Source organism: Pyrus communis, chromosome 2, assembly GCF_963583255.1.
Source record: "Pyrus communis chromosome 2, drPyrComm1.1, whole genome shotgun sequence".
NCBI classification, from domain to species: Eukaryota; Viridiplantae; Streptophyta; class Magnoliopsida; order Rosales; family Rosaceae; genus Pyrus; species Pyrus communis.
Window position 1 is genome coordinate 15413679 of NC_084804.1, and position 5879 is coordinate 15419557.

Here is a 5879-nt window from a genome sequence, read left to right on the forward strand (position 1 = left end):
CAATTTATTAAATCAAAATCTGTTATAATATATTCAAGCAAGAAGCGACTGGTTTCTGTTCTCCAATTTCTAGAGAGTAATACTGGAAGAAATAGAAGCGCTGGAGAGTGAGAAGAAATCTAAGGGAAGAAGACTGCACTTTTAACAAGATTCAGTTAAGTCTTCTTCTTCATCTTCTTCTTCTTCTTCTTCTGTACAAGAATATGTTGGTTTTTGGTTACAAAACTTTTTAATTCCCTTCATTGCTGAACATCTTACCATAATTATTGCTGAACATCTTACCATAATCATTGATTTTCAATGATTATTCTATGTTAATTATCAATTTTTATTCCATCGTACGTACCCTGTGTAGTTTGGAAAATCAACAGTAAGAATAAATCTTTGCAACGGTTAGATTCCTTACCACTCCTACAATTGCAGTCGAACCCTTCAATTAGTGAAAGTTGTGTTGGTTTTTAGCCTTATAACATTATCTTGGTGAAATATGTGTTGGTTTTGAGCCTTATAATATTATCTTAGTGAAGACGTGTTGGTTTTTAGCCTTATAATATTATGTTAATAAAATACCTGTTAATTATTTCAGAGAGAGAGAAATGGAGTTCACTGGGATTTTTCAAGTTTTCGTCATCATTGTTATTACTATCATGACTTTGTTCTACACGATTCGCCGCGGATTACTAACTGTTTCTAGTTGGACTGCTTCTAATGCTGCGTCTAATGATGCTGCTAATGATGATGATGACAAGGATGATGATATCCCTCCAAACCAAGAAAAGTATGATGTGTTTATTAGCTTCAGAGGTGAGGACACCCGCCTTACTTTTACCAGCCATCTTCACGATGCCTTACTTCGCAAGAAAATCGAAACCTACATAGACTACAGGCTTGTAAGAGGAGATGAAATCGGGCCTGCCCTTTTAGAAGCAATCCAGAAATCAACACTTTCGGTAATCATTTTGTCAAGAAGCTATGCTTCTTCCACATGGTGTCTGGATGAACTTGTGCATATCCTAGAATGCAAGGAAAAATATGGCCAGATGGTTATACCCATTTTTTACGACATTAATCCATCAGCAGTTCGAAAACAACAGGAGAGTTACGCACATGCATTTGCTCAACTTGAAAAACGATTCAAGGGTAATGACAAGGTGAACAAGTGGAGGGCTGCTTTGGCGACTACAGCCAATCTATCCGGATTCGATAATACAACCAAAAAATGGTGACTAATTCTCTATCTTATACTGATATTGACTCGTGACCATTTGATTTATACAGTATTAATTAAACATACTTATTACTAACTATTGTTTAGCCTTCATATTAATGATTATATTTGGCAGGACGGAGGCTGACTTAGTTAAGAATGTGATCGAGGAAATTTGGACCAAATTGACTCGTGAATCATCGTGTGATTTAAAGGGCCTGGTTGGAATTGAAAGCCGCATCGAGCAAATCGAGTCCTTATTATGCATTGATTCACCAGATGCTTGCAATACTGTAGGTATATGGGGAATGGGTGGGATTGGAAAGACCACCCTTGTTGAAGCTGTATTTCATCGGCTATCATGTAAGTTCGAAGCTTGTTGTTTTCTTCGAAATGTTCGGGAGAGAGAACAAAGGGATGGGCTAGTTCAGTTGAGGAATACAGTTGTTAGGGAAGTATTCAAGGAAAAAGATCTAAATATTGAAACTTCAACCATAGGATCAGCTCTTATTAGAAAGAGGTTAGGCCGTACAAAGGTCCTCATTGTTCTTGATGATGTGAACGATTCACGTCAGTTAGATCAGTTACTTGGAGATGGTATTGGGTCCGGTCCTGGAAGCCGAATCATCATAACAACTAGAGATAGGGACCTACTTGACGAAATTGTTGTAGATGATAAAAACATATATGAGGTTAGGGGACTGGAACGTGATGACGCTCTTCAGCTGTTTCGTTTAAATGCTTTCAAGAATAACACTCCTATAACATATTATACGAGGTTGTCATCAATGGTGGTGAGTTATGCTGGAGGCGTTCCATTAGCTCTTAAAATTATGGGGTCCTCATTTCATGGCAAAAGCAGAGAAGAATGGGAAGAGGAATTGAACAAACTGAAACAATTTCCAAATGAAAAAATCCAGGATGTGTTGAGACTAAGCTATGATGGATTGGGAAGAAATGAGAAGGAGATATTTCTGGATATTGCATGTTTTCATAAGGGAAAGGATATGGATGATGTAAAAAGAATGCTAGATATTCGTGGCTTGTTTGCAACATCCGGAATTAGAGATCTCATTAAGAAGTCTCTGATATCAATTGTTTCTACGAGGAAAACCTTAGAGATGCATGATCTGGTACAAGAAATGGGCAGGGCAATTGTTTTGGAACAATGCATTGAAGAGCCAGGCAAACGCAGTAGGTTATTCATTGCTGAGGATGTCTATCATGTACTGAAAAATAGTACGGTAAGAGCCAAAGTCATTTGCTTTGTTGAGAAAACAAAACTTGAACTTTCTTCGGGAAGACACCTAAGGAAAACTCTTTTATAATAAACAAGTCAGATTCCTGCAAATGTAGTTTCGGTTAAATTTTGTTATATGTACACTGTATTCACATTTATACTTTGCTCTTGATTGTCAGGGAACCTCAACTGTTCAAGCCGTATTCTTTAACAGGTCAAGGATTCAAGAGTTAGACTTGGATGGTGCAAATTTCAAACAGATGTCTAAGTTAACATTGCTAGGTGTGGATAATAATTCTACCTCTAGGTTTGGCCTCTACGGAAAATTAAACTCTTCTATAAATCTTCCCAATTCTCTTCGTTACATTTTCTGGCATGCATATCCTTTGGAATCTTTGCCGTCAAAATTCTCTGCTATAAATCTTGTTGAGCTTCATATGCCCGAGAGCAACATTGAGCGACTTTGGAACGAAGACAAGGTAAATATGCATTTTTTAATTCTTGTATGATATGCAATCATGCAGAAAATTATTCATGTGCTAAGGTATTGATGCTTGCTGTTTCTTTTCAATTTTTTTACAGAATCTTATGAATTTAAAAGTGTTCAATATGCGTTCCTCCAAAAATCTAACTGAAGTTCCAAATCTTTCTCGGAGTAAAAAACTTGGGCATATAAATCTTGATTACTGTACAAGTTTGGTTGAAGTTCCTTCATATTTTCAATATCTTCACGAGCTTACTTCACTTTTACTTGCTTGGTGCACGAGTCTCAAGTATCTTCCGAAGATGCCAGGCAATATTGAATACTTAGGGTTACGTGGCAGTGGTATAAAGGAATTACCTCCATCAGTTTGGTCTCACCAAAAAATTTCTTCTTTGGATATTGGAGATTGTATAGACCTTAAGAAACTTCCAAACAGCATTTGTAAGCTGAAGGTCTCCGGTTATTTTAGTCTAGACGGCTGCTCATCTCTTGACGAGTTTTCTGAGCTTCCCAGGGATATAAGTGTATTAGATTTGACTTGGACATCAATAGGAGTATTGCCCATATCATCAATGGAGAGTCTCATTAGTCTCACTGCAATTAAACTGAATGATTGCAAAAGACTTGCAAGTCTCCCGCCCAGCATCTGTAAGTTAAAATCTCTGAAGGAACTTGATCTCACTGGTTGCTCTAAATTTAAAAACTTCCCAGAAATCTTGGAGCCAATGGAACGTCTGGAGTTTCTTAGTTTTGAAAAAACAGCGGTTAGAGAGTTACATTCATCAATCGAGTTTCTCGTTGTTCTAAAAAAACTTCAACTGACAGGTTGCAAAATTATGAGTCTTCCCACGAGCATTTGTAAGTTGAAATCTCTTGAGAGACTTGATCTCACTGGTTGCTCTGCATTTTTCAAATTCCCCGAAATCTTGGAGCCAATGGAACATCTGGAGTTTCTTCGTTTAGCAGGGACAAAAGTTAAAGAGCTTCCGTCGTCAATCAAAAATCTAGTTGGGCTTCAAACTTTAGATCTTCGTCTGTGCAAGAATTTTGAGGTCTACCCAGACAGCATCAACAATTTAACCAATCTTAAAACTCTCAGCTTTCGTCACTGTTTGAATCTTAAAAAATTGCCTCCCTTCTCAGTCGGTTTGCTCTCTTTGGAAAACCTAGACCTCAGTTACAGCGGGATATTAAAAATCCCCTGTGGCCTCATTTTCTTATCCTCATTAAGGTATTTAGAACTGAGTGGAACCATGATTAAGAGCATACCTGCTAGCATCAAACAAGCTTCTGAGTTGCAGAGCCTGCGCTTGAACAATTGCAAGTGGCTTCAATCTTTACCAGAGCTCCCAGTGCTACAAATTCTTGAAGCAGATGGCTGCACATCACTGAAGACAGTGTCAAGTTCAAGGACTGCACTCGTACAAGGATGGGGTAAATATGAACTTTTTCGAGGGGTACTCAAATTTTATAATTGTCAAGCATTGGATCAGATTGCAAGGAGCAACATAATGGCTGATGCACAACTTAGAATTATGCGAGTGGCAACTGCTTCGTCAAAGTTCAGAAGTTCAGAAGTAGATTATGTATCTCTCTCTCTCTCTCTCTCTCTCTCTCTCTCTCTCTCACACACACACACACACAGTTGCGTTGTTAAATTGAATTAGGCTTATTTTGTCTCAACAGATTAAGGTTGGGGCAGCTTCTGTTTTCCCATGAATTAAATAATCTGACATATATAAATGTTGCAGGAAAAGGACTCTTATCCACGGCCTTTGCTTACCATTGTTTATCAGGGAAAAGAAATTCCGAATTGGTTCAGCTATCAAAATGAGGGATCTTCAATCAAGCTTCCTCCATATTGGTTTCGAAAAGGTTTTTTGGGTTTCGCTTTCTCTGTTGTTATTGCATACGATGTTCATCCTCTTATGTGGGTAGAAGTTAATTTCCAATTCAAAACTAGTCATGGTGAAAGCATTACAGTCAGTTGTCCTAATTTCTATTCCCCGCGTAAGGATGGAGGATTGTACGACTACAATTTCAGTCGATATCACGTGCATGTGTGGTATAATGCCTTTGAACCTGCAGTAGAGGGAGCAAAATGCTCCACTGATTTTTACAAGTTTGTCACTGAGGCTTCTGTTGAGTTCTGCTCCGTGGGTACTTATGACTATCTAGAAGTGACAGACGATAGAGAATTGATGAGTCCAAAGCCCACGATCAAAAGGTGTCGAAAAGTGTCGAAAAGTATGAAGATTAAAATGCTGAAATATGTGAAGGTGGAAAAGTGTGGGATATGCCTGTTGTGTGCTGAAGATGCTGAGAAATTAAAATTTGATGTCATGTCGGGGGAAGCACAAGTAGAAGAAGATACGGGCCAATATGATTCTGAAGACAGTGGAAGTGATGATCCTGAAGCCAGTCGAAGCTATGAGCCTGAAGAATCAAGTGATGAGTCAGAAACAAGTTCGAGTGATGAAGCTGGTGGACGTGATGAGTATGAAGCCTGTGGAAGTGATGAGTCTCTTGAACATATTGAAATGTAGCATTTAGATGGGAAACCTTCAAAGCTGAAATGAATGGGAAACCTTCAAAGCTGAAATGAAGTCTTACTCTACAGTTGAGGTAGTTCTCACTTAATTCCGTTTTTCTTGGATTTTCGCACCTCTGATTTTCTTTGGAGTAAAATCTCCACACATCGATTTCATTTATTCTGACTTTACTTTGCTCTATTTACGTGCGTTATCAAATCAATTGCTTGTTGGAAATTATATATTATAATATGAAATATTATAATATATAATTTTAATAATTGAATGAAAAATATTGTTAATCAAATTTTTAGAAAGATTATGTTGTTTAGTTGTATTCTCTTGATAAGTGATGTATACTTATAGATGAAAAGTTACATCTCTTTGATAAGTAGAAATTGGATTCTATATAAACCC

At 37.6% G+C, this 5879-nt stretch overlaps 1 pseudogene; it reads left to right on the forward strand.

The window, feature by feature from the left end:
* Nucleotides 1-342: 342 nt before the first annotated feature.
* On the forward strand, nt 343-5545 carry LOC137726485 (disease resistance-like protein DSC1; annotated as a pseudogene).
* The last annotated feature ends 334 nt before the right edge of the window (nt 5546-5879 follow it).